This window comes from Podarcis liolepis (genome assembly GCF_965112155.1).
Source record: "Podarcis liolepis genome assembly, chromosome: 2".
Taxonomy (NCBI): Eukaryota; Metazoa; Chordata; class Lepidosauria; order Squamata; family Lacertidae; genus Podarcis; species Podarcis liolepis.
The window spans coordinates 110,669,744-110,682,993 of NC_139555.1; the positions used below are offsets into that span (position 1 = coordinate 110,669,744).

Consider the following 13,250-nt stretch of genomic DNA (forward strand, 5'->3'; position numbering starts at 1 on the left):
CAGCATGAGTTTGACCAAACTGTGGGAGGCAGTGGAAGACAAGAGTAACTGGCGTGCTCTGGTCCATGGGGTCACGAAGAGTCGGACACGACTAAACAACAACAAAAAACCCCGTGGAACTCCAACTCCCATCAACGAATATTGACCATGCTGGAAGGTTAGCTACCCCTGCCTTAAAATTACACAGACCCTTTAAATAAGCAAATGTAGAAGACAGTGGAAGACAGGAGTTTGACCAAACTGTGGGAGGCAGTGGAAGACAGGAGTACCTGGCGTGCTCTGGTCCATGGGGTCACGAAGAGTCGGACACGACTAAACGACTAAACAACAACAACAACAAAACTGAAAACTAATAAAAATTTATAATTAAAAATAATAATCACATTATAGATTCAAAAATACATGATGCGTTCATAAGGCTGCCGAGAAACTAGTCCTACTTATCGTAATCAGTTATAAGACTGGTTTCTCAGTATTACTAGATGGTATCATTATCACACAATGATGAGAATCAGGAGAGGAGTTAATGTCAGGAGGGGTGTGTAATATTTTCCCTTCATTATCTCTCCCAGCAACATGGGGTTGGGGGAGGCTTAGTTGAGTATTTATTCTCTCCTGTGTCTACATATGAAGCATTAGCAAACAGAGTAAAAGCTGCTTTATGTTCAGATGATGTTAGCGTTGACAAGACTACCCACCTCAAAATTAAACAGATGTCTGGGAACAAAGAGATCAAAACTAACACTGATGTACTCCAGGTGGTGCGCATAATCTGGTCAGCCCAGCTGAAAGAGAAGGATGAAAATAGAAGCATGATTTCAGAACCTGTTCATGCAATGATGCGTGATTTCCTTCCTGGGCTTGGATTGCAGGTGTTGAGAAACCTATGTTAGGTTCCCATCTTCTGAGCTGCAAAAAAGGGGCATCCCCCCCCACTATCCCAAATCTCTGTCCCCCACCCCCTCCCTGCCCCACCTAACCTACCTTTCTCCAGTCATCCTCCTTCACAGCCCTCTGGGAGCGTCGGGAGAAGCGGTATGGCATGGTCTCCACCGCCTCGACAGAAGTGGCACATGCTGGGCGATTTGGTGGCTTGGAGGCTTGGTGCTGGCAGCAGAATGGTGGCACTGGCGGTGGTGGTGTTGCAGACCCTGCTGTGGCACTTCTGGGTGGCGCGTGAAGGGGGTGGAGAGTGGCAGGCCCTGAAGAGCGCCTGCTCTCTCCGACTCTTCAGGGGCATGTGTGTGCCCCTCAAAAGAACCCCTAGATATATATGGTATATCCCTAAACCTGGACATTTCGTGTAGAATGCAAAGATCCGCCCAGATGGGCAGGTTGCCCCGCAAAAAGAAGACATGTCCAGGAAATCCCGGACACAGGGCAACACTAACCTATGTCTGAAAATAATAATAAATAATAATAACTTTTTATTTATACCCCGCCCATCTGGCTGGGTTTCCCCAGCCACTCTGGGCGGCTCCCAACAGAATACTAAAAACACAATTAAAGATCAAACACTAAAAACTTCCCTAAACAGGGCTGACTTCAGAAGTCTTCTAAAAATCTTCTAAAAGTTCATTTCCTTGACATCTGACGGGAGGGCGTTCCACAGGGCAGGCGCCACTAAGACAGGATGTTGTCTTATGGAAAGAAAAGCCATCTTTGACTGGAGAAAGGAAGCAGAGCAGGAAGAAGAGGAGCCTACCTGCCCCAACCCTACCATTAGGCAGAGTGGTAGGAGGTCCATCTTGAACCCCTAGGAGAGCTGGGATTTGGTGTTTTCCAGAACCAGGTGGTTCCTGGATAGATTAATTAAATTTGTGTACCGCACTCTATCTGCAGGTCTCAGGGCAGTTCACAGGATAAAATCATGATATAAAAATATAAAAGAACAACTCAATAACCCCCACCCACCACCATCTCCTTACTCATTCTATGTAGACTCCTGTTCCTTCTTAATAATATAGAATGAGTCAAATTTCCTTCATTTATTCATTATTTCCCTTCTGAGGAAGAACAACTTACTGTATGCCAACTTCCTCATAAACCATTGGACCTGTCTTGCAGAAAAAGCATGAGAAATGGTGCAATCTCATGAAGTGGGGTGTCAATTATTATTATTATTATTATTATTATTATTATTATTATTATTATTAATTTATTTATTTGTACCCTGCCCATCTGGCTGAGCAGCCTCCAACTGTCTAATTGGTGCTCCACCCAATCCAAGGTGATTTCTGGTGGCCTGTGAAACCCAAACCCTCCAAGTGTTTCTATTTTCCAGAGATGTCCCTGATTTAGAAAAGCTGATTCGATCCCAGAATGTCCCACTTTTCCTTAGGATGTCCCTATTTTCACTGGAGAAATATTGGAGGGTATGGAGTTGTTTGACCCCCGAGTCATATGAAGGCAATCCTGTATAGGGGAGGTGTTGTTTTTTTAATGTTTAATATTTCTTCTTTTTTTTTAATTATTTATTCATGTTGGAAGCTGCCCAGAGTATCTGGGGCAACTCTGTAAGATGTGTGGGGTATAAATAGTAAAATTATCATTATGGAATGGGACGTCCCTATTTTCATCGGAGAAATGTTGAAGGGAATGGAAACACACACACACACCCCAATTTGGTTGTAGTTAAAAAATAAAATAAAATTGCCCAGAAAGTAGCAGAGTTGAGTGTCACTGCTGCAGTGAGGTCTCAGCCAATCTGAGGAGCAAGGGAAGAGGCTTATGTCCCTTCTTTTTAAAATAGGCATTTCCTCCCCGCCCCCACCCTGCATACCCCCTATGACCCCCCACTCCAAATCAGCTCTGGGGTGTCAAGAGAACACTAGAACATTGTGCATGGGGGAGGGGAGGGGAGATATTTCCATCTGGGGAGGGGGAATTCCATCTGAAAATGTTTGTGCTGATGGAGTGATCAGCTTGACACATACTCACTTCTACCCACTGTGTTTCACCTATAATAATAATAATAATAATAATAATAATAATAATAATAATAGTAATAATAATAATAATAGTAATAATAATAATAATAATAATAATAATAATAATAATAATAATAATATTTATTTATACCCCACCCTCCCCAGCCAAGGCCGGGCTCAGAGTGGCTTACAAGCAATAATAAAAACAGGTTGAATAATTACAACTTAAAAACAAAATTAAAATACAACATTAAAATATTGAAACATTAAGATATTAAAACGCAGCCTCATCACAGGAGAAAAGAAAGAGGGGGAGGGAATCAAATTGGCTCCAAGCCAAAGGCCAGGCGGAACAACTCTGTCTTACAGGCCCTGCAGAAAGAAATCAGATCAACTTTTCAGGGCAGTGCTGAGCTGGAAGAACTACTCAGGTGCTACTCAAGCAAAAATGCTGCTAAGTATTCTTGTGAGTGTCTTGGAGAGTTTCCTATACGGAAAAACCATAGTGTTTTGTACTGACTTAAAGTGTACCTTGGGTTAAAAGCTTGATGTTTACTGGTAATATTTATATTTGCTAAGATTAATGAGATCAAAACAGCTTTTTCAGGCTCCTGACCAAGGTTGAAGTTGTTTGTTCCATGTTGGGGCAGAGGTCAAGGGCCTCACGCAGCAGAATGAGCAGAAGCAAAAGTGATATGATAGTGCAGTGGTACCTCTGGTTACAAACACTTCAGGTTACAAACGCTTCAGGTTACAGACTCCACTAACCCAGAAATAGTACCTCAGGTTAAGAACTTTACCTCAGGATGAGAACAGAAATTGTGCCGTGGCGGCATGGCAGCAGCAGGAGGCCCCATTAGCTAAAGTGTTACCTCAGGTTAAGAACAGTTTCAGGTTAAGAACAGACCTCCAGAACAAATTAAGTTCTTAACCCAAGGTACCACTGTAGTTAGTACACATTGCCATTTAAGAGTTCGTGTCCCTTTAAGACCTTCAAGTTCAAAGGCAAAAATCTCCTTATTGCACCACTGCACAGAGCATGTCAATGTTTAACTTTTACTATCTTCCATGTTCTCATAATGTTCAGCCTTATCAGCTCACCTTCAGACTGAGGGAAATAGAGGAATGATTGTTGTAGGGTCAGTTTTCTTTGTCCCCTTCCTCCAATCTGGTGTGGCTTTTCTGATTGATTGCTGCTCAGATACTGTTCCAGAGAACATTGTCCATTTTCCTCCACTCATCATAGTACAGCATAGTCTAGCTTAAAGAACAGTTTGATGTGCATAGAGGAGAGCCGGTTTCCAATGGGGGTGCAGGGACCTATAGGAGAGAAAACAGCAGCTGCCTCCCCAAAGTGTTCCATCACCCAGCCCTTGAAGGAACCTTGCTCTGTGCAGGTGCAAATGGGTGGGGAGGGGAGGGCAGAGAAATGGCAGACAATTGCTCTTCACTAGCCTCCATTGTCCTCTTTTGATTTATGTGTAAAAGTAAATATATCATTAATATTACACTCATGATGTGAGAGTGGTGTGACTAGTCTCTCTCAGCTGAAAAGATTGGAAGGTCTGGGCTGGGGCTGCAGACCAGTGAAGTGCTTCCAGGTGGGGGTGATCACATGCAGATGGATCCCTCACATACATTTTTTAACTGTGTGGTCAAAACATTTCATAGCTATATCAATGTTTATCATCTACACCAGTGGGTGGTTCAGGGTGAAATGTTATCATACTGTGGACTCTCACCCTTTCTGTCAACAACTATGTTTGCACAGTATTTGCATAGTAGTTTCCCAGTTAGATATTGTTGTGAGTTTAGCGGTGGACAGGGACGGGGAGGGGGCCTGCATGCCTGAGACCCTTCCTAGATCCAGCAAGGGCTGAAATCTGTTAAGACATTCAGAACTCACAGGGTTAAAGAGTTCTGAGTGACGTCTCACATTCCTGAGGCGTGGTCACAGACACTTACGGGAGTGGTTTGCTCTGAGTGTTCCAGTCTGTCTGTGTCTCGTACAGAGGAAGAATGTGCGAGGTTTCGCCGGGTGTGATTTATGCTGTTATACTACATGATTAAAGGCTAAGAAGATAAGGAAAGCCTTGTGTTTGTTCTGAATTATTACCCACACTCTGCAATTGCTTCTAACCGCTGTGATCGCTCTGCTAAGCCAGCCAAAGAGGGCACAGAGGACGTTGCCGTCTCCGGAGGGAGCTGGGGTGCACAGTGAAAGCGTGCAGGACTCCATGTTGGCCCTCTTGGCGGCCACAAATCTTGGACAAAATCTAAAGGAGGTTCAATTGCTGGAATAGCCAGCCAGCTTCTTGGCAATGGTCCTATAATGATTCTATGATTCTAAGTATGGGTCATTAAGGTAGCAAAGGTAGTGGCCCTGTACCAGACAGCAAATGGGTACCCCACCTCTCTCAACTATTAGAAAGGCAAAGGCCAGAGTGGTGTGAGAGAATTAGAAACCAAAAGCAGGAAGTAGGCTGGGCAGCTAAGAGAAAGAGATATACATTGAAGTGTAGGTAGATTCCACGAGGCAAGACACAGTGATAACAGCAATAATAATAATAATAAATTTTATTTATACCCCACCCTCCCCAGCCAAGGCCAGGCTCAAGGCGGCTAACAAGCAATAATAAAAACAAGTTAAATGAATACAACTTAAAAACAAGATTAAAATACAACATTAAAACATTGAAACATTAAAAGCCTCATCACAGGAGGAGAAAGGAAAAAAGAAGGGGGGGGGGAATCAAAATGACTCCAAGCCAAAGGCCAGGCGGAACAACTCTGTCTTACAGGCCCTGTGGAAAGAAATCAGATCCTGCAGGGCCCTGGTCTCATGAGGCAGAGCGTTCCACCAGGCCGGAGCCAGAGTTGAAAAGGCCCTGGCTCTGGTTGAGGCTAATCTAACTTCCTTGGGGCTCTGGACCTCTAAGGTGTTGCTATTTCTGGACCTTAAGGTCCTCTGTGGGGCATACCAGGAGAGGCGGTCCGGTAGGTACGAGGGTCCTAGGCCATGAAGGGCTTTAAAGGTAAAAATCAGCACCTTAAATCTGACCCTGTACTCCACCGGGAGCCAGTGCAGATGGAAAAGCACTGAGTGAATATGCTCCCATGGCAGAGACCCCGTGAGGAGCCTCGCTGCAGCATTCTGCACCCACTGGAGTTTCTGGGACAGGTTCAAGGGCAGCCCCGCATAGAGCGACTTACAGTAGTCAAGCCTGGAGGTGACCATCGCATGGATCACTGTGGCCAGGTCGGGGCGGGAAAGGTAAGGGACCAACTGCTTGATGCGGCAAAGGTGGAAAAATGTCGCCTTGGCTGTTGCTGTAACCTGCGCCTCCCTGGAAAGGGAGGCGTCAAGGATTACACCCAAACTCTTAACAGAAGACAATGGCACTAATTGGGCCCCCGCAAGAGAAGGGAGTTGGTCCCTCATCCCCATGCCATCCTGACCCAGCCAGAGGACCTCTGTCTTCGAAGGATTTAGTTTCAATCGGCTCCCATGAAACCATCCAGCCACAGCTTCCAAGCATCTGGTCAGTGTGTCCAGGGCCGAGTCGGTGTGGCCATCCATCAACAGATAGAGCTGAGTGTCATCAGCATATTGGTGACAGCCCAGTCCAAAGCTCCGGACAATCTGGGCAAGGGGGCGCATAAAGATGTTAAAAAGCACCGGGGAGAGGATTGCGCCCTGCAGCACTCCACACACCAAGGAGTGGCGCGACAACATCTCCCTCCCTAGCACCACCCTCTGTCCCTGACCAGAGATAAAAGAGCACAGCCATTTACGGGCTATGCCCTGTATCCCCACTTCAGCGAGGCGGTGGTCCAGAAGATCATGATCGACCATGTCAAAGGCTGCTGACAAATCTAAAAGGATCAGCAGTCCTGACCTGCCTCGATCCAGTTGTCGACGGAGATCATCTGTTAGGGCAACCAGAGCCGTCTCAATCCCAAAACCAGGACGGAACCCGGACTGAAATGGATCTAAAGCTGATGTTTCCTCCAGAAACCTACCAAGCTGTTCAGCCACCGCTCTCTCAATTACCTTACCCAGATATGGAAGATTTGAAACTGGGCGGTAATTGGATCTGTGGTTTAAACTACAGAGCCTAGGACTTGCCGATCAAAAGGTCGGCGATTCGAATCCCCACAACGGGGTAAGCTCCCGTTGCTCGGTCCCTGCTCCTGCCAACCTAGCAGTTTGAAAGCACGTCAAAGTGCAAGTAGATAAATAGGTACCGCTCTAGTAGGAAGGTAAACGGTGTTTCTTTTTTTTAATAATAAATTTTATTAACTGGCCAATCACATCAAATTAAATCACATCACATAAATTCCGAATTACAAAGCCAAATTTTGAATTTTGTTGGGGGGACCCATACTTCAAGATCCAAAGGGGGATTCCAATCATCTTCTTGCTACTGCGTTAATGTCCAAATCAGTCCCAATCAGTCCAAACAGAGTTCATAATTCTATCCAGTCTTATCTTGCTGTTTCCACATCATATCTTGTTCATATAATTTCTCTTTTTTCTTTATGATCTCTTCTGATAGTCTCCTTAAGCCGATAAACACAAATATAATAATCCTGCGTGAATTTCCCGTTCTTCCAACCCAAGTCCAGATGGTTTCCATATATCATCTCCTTCATAGATAACATCGCTCTTTCCATCATAATATTACGAAGTTGTCTCTCTTAAGTCCCACTGAGGAGTTTAATCCATGATATATAAACAGCTTTGTTTCTCTCTTTCTCCTCCCAGACTCAAGACCTCCGACAGAGCTTCCCAAAATGGTGACGGCATTTTTAACTGCATCATTCCAAAACTCTTATGCCTTCCAGATTCGTCAGGAAACATTGCTTTGGTTCGAAAGTTTATCTCCACACAGCCTTAAATCCACAGCTTAAGTCCTTAAAACGACATTTCTGACTCATTAGGGGAGGGGATTCTTGTTTAATCACATAAAAAGAAAGGAAAGCTTTTCCTCCCTCCCCCCTCAGTCATTTGCCGTACCGTATCTTGACGTATCTTCTCATGTTTTATTCTTGTCTTGTTTTATCAGAGATCTCTTCTGTCAGCAGTCTTTACTCCCCCTCCTTCCTTGAAGTATGTGCAATTCATCTCGTCCAAATTGTTTCTTTTGAAGTTCTTGCAGCTAGTGGCGCGAATCAGAGACGACGTCCAGGAGTGCCGAAATCCCACAGGAGGGCTTTGTGCCTAGTGCCCCCATCCCCACAAATTCGGGGGTGGTATAGGGCACAGCAGGCAAGAGCCGTCCCCCCCACAATCCTGGGGGGGTTAAGGAGGCTAATTACTCCCATCATAGCCTCCAAATTACCTCGTGTGGGTCGGAGAGATGTTATTGTCAGCCATCTTCCGATGCGCCCCCTAGTGGCCCCCTTGGTAAACGGTGTTTCTGTGCGCTGATCTGGTTCGCCAGAAGCGGCTTAGTCATGCTGGCCTCATGACCCGAAAGCTGCACGCCGGCTCCTTCAGCCAATAAAGCGAGATGAGCGCTGCAACCCCAGAGTCAGCCATGACTGGACCTAATGGTCAGGGGTCCCTTTAGCTTTACCTTTAAAGGATCTAGTGAAGTTTTCTTTAAGAACGGACACACCACTGCTTCTTTCAGTGCCAAGGGACAAATTGATAATTTCAACCAGGGGGGTCCGTGCCACATCTAGACAAGCCCTAATCAGCCTAGACGGGCACGGATCGAGGAGGCAGGTGGTGGGCCTACCAGCTTGGAGGAATCTATCCACATCAGCAGGGAGTATCCGATCGAAATGGTACAACACTGGACTCGAAGACAGTCAAGTGGCCTCCAGTTCAGTCAATGTATCTAAATTGGCAGGGAGGTCACGGCGGAGCAACAGGACTTTCTCCGCAAAAAAGCTCGCGAATGCCTCACAGCTGTGGGTCGAATTTGTGCTTAAATTTGGTTGTCCTCCTAAGGACGTTATCGACCTCATTATTCTAAAAAGTTGTGCCGGGCGAGAGCTAGCGGATGCAATGGAAGCTGCGAAGTAAGATTTCTTAGCAGCTTTCATAGCCATCTCATAGGCTTTCATAAGTGTTCTATAAGATGTTCTTGAAACTCCGTCACGAGTCCGTCGCCATACTTGCTCTAGCCGATCCCGCTTCATTTTCTGGAGCTCTTCAGTAAACCAAGGGGCCCGGTTTCGATGGGGTCGCAGAGGGTGCTTAGGCACGATCTCATCTATGGCCAGCAAGAGCTGGTTATTCCAGTCCTTGATGAGGTCATCTAATGAGTCGCCAGGAGGAGCAGGGTCCCGCAAGGCCCGACGGAATCTATCAGGATCCATCAGCCTTCGCGGGCAAGCCCAAATAGGCTCGCCACCCGAGCAGGGGAGGAGCGGGAAGTCAATCTTGGCTTTCAGAGCGTAGTGATCAGACCATGGCTCTTCCACAGGGGGGAGCATCATCACATCTATGCCAGCACCAAAGATCAAATCCAGCGTGTGACCTGCTTGATGAGTGGGGCCCAAAACAAATTGGGAGAGCCCTAGTGTTGCCATGGAAGTCACTAGGTCCAGAGCCTGTGAGGAGGGGGCGGCATCGGCATGGACACTGAAGTCTCCCAAAACCAATAGGCTTGGGAACTCCAAGGCCCAGCCCGTCGCCACCTCCAGCAGGTCTGACAGGGTGGCTGCTGGTGCGCTGGGTGGTTGGTACACCAGCCAGACAGCCAAACTCTCCTTAGTGCCCCACACAAGACCAACACATTCAATGCCGGAGATCGCCGGTGATGGCAGAGCTCTGAAAGAGCAATCCTCCCGGATTAACAACGCTCCTCCTCCCCCCCGACCCACAGTCCGCGATTGATGGAGGACAGAGAAACCTGGGGGTGTTATCTCATGTAGGGAGACTACTTCGCCTTCCCATACCCAGGTCTCCGTCACGCAAGCCAGGTCAACCCCCTGCGAGACAAAAAGTCACGCATGGTGGCGGTTTTGTTGCCTATGGACCTGGCATTGCACAGCACCAATGACGGAGGTGGGTAAACGCTGCTCGCCCTACCCTCGTCCCTTGGGATGGGGCATAGATTGGAAGGGGTTCGTGCATCACTGCATCTCAAAACTCTTTGTCGATAGTGATATCTAGCCCCACCGCCATTCCAGTGGAAATCCCAGACCCCATACTAGCCTCCCCAATAGAGGGGTAGCATCCCCTCACTAACAAGTCGTCCCTAGGCCAGGACTCCTGGGTCAAAATGATATGGGGAAGAGGTGAAGGTTTGATAGGGTAAGTACCCCTAGAAGATAAAACCCAACCAACCGCACCCCAAGCGGGAAGGGCGGTCTCACAGTGTTTTGTTAGCTGTCAATCCCCCTCTCCCTCCTGGATTGATTGGAGGACTGTTGGTTCCATCTGTGGCTGTGGGAGTATTAATGAGGCATGTGCTATAAAATATGGATCACTGGCCAACAAAGAGCCAGCTTCGAATTCAGAAGATCTGTTCATCCTGTCTCACCAGTAGAGAAGGTTGATCGTTTTGATAAATGTTTGGAGCATTAGGCAAAGGTCCAGATGTAATAATAATAATAATAATAATAATAATAATAATAATAATAATAATAATTATTATTATTATTTATTATTTATACCCCGCCCATCTGGCTGAGTTTCCCCAGCCACTCTGGGCGGCACCCAATCAGTGTTAAGAACAGTACAGCGTTACATATTAAAAACTTCCCTGAACAGGGAGAGATGTAGATGTAGAACAGGGAACAGATGTAGATTGGGTGCTGGATTTCTCCAGATTGTCATCAACATCGAGTTCTTTAGATGTTGTTGCCATAGAAATGTCGGAGGAAGAACCTTTATTGAACTACACCACTGGGAAACAGGGGCAAAGCAACTGCTTATATACATTCCTGAAAAGCCTGGGCCACTCCCACTCCCACCGTGACTGGCTGTCTAAACTTCCAAGCTGCAAATCACAACTCAGAGTTCAAGGGCCAATGGCAGAGGCCCAAATCCTGAAATGTTCTGTGATTGGACATCATGTATCAAATCAGAACACAGGAGCTCATAATCTTTATTCCAGACTCAAGCTCAGGCAAACACAGACCACTGAACGTACAACATGCCTGATTTCTGCTGGGATCCAAGGCTGTGGCTATGGAAGAAGCAGGTCTTTCTTGGGGTGTTAACAATGGGAACCCCTCCATCGTTGGCTCAGGTTGTATATATCTGTGTAAATAAATGAGATATCCAAAAGACACCAGAGTCTCCACTGTTCCTCATTTGGAAGAAACCGATGTCTGGGTAGACACCTGGACCCCTTTGGAATCTCATTCCACTCAGAGATTGGGGCAGCCTGCAACAATATTAAAATGTTTAAACAGAAATTCAGAGTTTTCTGTAACATAAGTACGTGTGTGTGTGTGTGTGTGTGTGTGTGTGTGTTCTGTAGGTGGGGGGGTTGTTGTGTTGGATGTTTGCTTGCTTGCTTTTTGTTTTGTTTTTGAACCTGTTTCATTTTCATATTCTGGGAAAGAACTGTTCCTTCCCAGAACGAATACTTGGCTTGTTGCAAGTATTTCCCAGCATTGGTACCTGCCCTGAGCCAAATTTCCTGGATTCAGATATCTCTACCTTTGGCAGTGTAGATCCCAAGATGAGAAGCAGAGGTGCCAGCTTGCGAGGGCAATGACGTCACACATATAGTCTCCCAGCATCGCATGCATGACGTTAGGACATGGGGGGGGGGGGAGTTGAACGAAGCAGCTGCAAGGCTTCAATGGCCAGTGGCTCCTCCTGCCGCTATCATTGGCGGGAGTCTACTTTGACCCTCCTTCCCCTCCATGGCAGAAAGAGGAAGAGAAGGAGAGCCAGCCAGAGAGCAAAAAGAAATTCTTTGCGATTTTTACATAGCGTCAGCAGATGATGAAGCCACTCAGGCGCCTGGGGTGGCGCGCCCGGAAGCAGGGCAGTCCACCCATAGGGGCGGGGAAGGGCGGAGTGAACTGCCCATAAGTGTGGGGCGAGGGTGGGGTGAGCCGCTATAGGGGCAGGGTGAGGGCGGGGTGAGCTGCCCAATAGGGGTGGGGCAAGGGCAGGGTGAGCTGCTATAGGGGCAGGATGAGGATGGGGATGGGGTGAGCTGCCCATAGGGGTGGGGTGAGGGGCGGGGTGAGCTGATATTGGGGCTGGGTTAAGGGCGGGGCAAGCAGCCCATAGGGGTGAGGTGAGCCGCTATAGGGGCATGGTGAGAGTGGGGTGAGCTGCCCATAGGGGTGGGGTGAGCCACTATAGGGGTGGGGTGAGCCGCTATAGGGGTGGGGTGAGAAGAAGAAGAGTTTGGATTTGATATCCCGCTTTATCACTACCCAAAGGAGTCTCAAAGCGGCTAACATTCTCCTTTCCCTTCCTCCCCCACAACAAACACTCTGTGAGGTGAGTGGGGCTGAGAGACTTCAAAGAAGTGTGACTGGCCCAAGGTCACCCAGCAGCTGCATGTGGAGGAGCGGGGAAGCGAACCCGGTTCACCAGATTACGAGTCTATCGCTCTAAACCACTACACCACACTGAGGGTGGGGTGAGCTGCTCATGAGGGTGTGGGAGAGGCAGCGGGCAGACCGTTAGAGGCAGTGTGGAGCCTGCGGGTGCCCAAGCCATCGTGTCTCTACAGGCCCCTTGGTGAGTGCCGCCCGGCATTTTGTCACCCCTCTCACACCCACCACACCCCTCTTCCTCTGCCCCTGTATAGCATTTATTTCTTTTGGAGAAAAGGCAAGTAAGAATAGACATAAGAGATTAAAAAATATATATATCAGTCTTTGTGCCAAGCCAGAAGGACCAATGAAAGAAGAGGCGAGGAGGACAATTCCACCCTTTTTAGTTCTGGCTTGCCCTGTTGGCTTCAATCAACTAACAGACATTACTGTACTGGAATCAGTTTTAGTTGCAACTGCTGGAAAGCGGTCTGAATAAACAAGTTTGGTGCCAGCTAAAAACATTATTGTGTAGCTAAGTCTGCCAGTTGCTTTATAATTCTATAGAATTATAGAAACCAATGCTCTTTTTAATTTTCCACAGGCATTTTCCTGCCATTATAACACATTTAATTTTCTTTTACTATAATACGTACCTTGCTTCAACCAAGCTTGTCATTTGTTAGTCTCAAACTCAGCAATCGCCAAGTTGCCAACTGGCACCGGGACTTCAGCAGCTGTTTCTCTTTCTGCACATTGAGGGTGATCACATTCCCCGCTGGGAGGTTCTGCCCTTTGTTTGTGGGATTGATTTTAAATCATGTTAAAAATTCTTTTTCACTTCATGCCTAA

At 47.0% G+C, this 13,250-nt stretch overlaps 1 long non-coding RNA gene across 1 annotated transcript; it reads right to left on the reverse strand.

Annotated features, from left to right (window-relative positions):
* Positions 1 to 343: 343 nt before the first annotated feature.
* On the reverse strand, positions 344 to 13,217 carry LOC310702125. The gene is made up of 4 exons (XR_014523271.1): positions 13,055 to 13,217; positions 4,032 to 4,250; positions 985 to 1,250; positions 344 to 785 (listed from the first exon to the last, which is right to left on the reverse strand). It is a non-coding gene; the product is annotated as an uncharacterized lncRNA (long non-coding RNA).
* Positions 13,218 to 13,250: the final 33 nt, after the last annotated feature.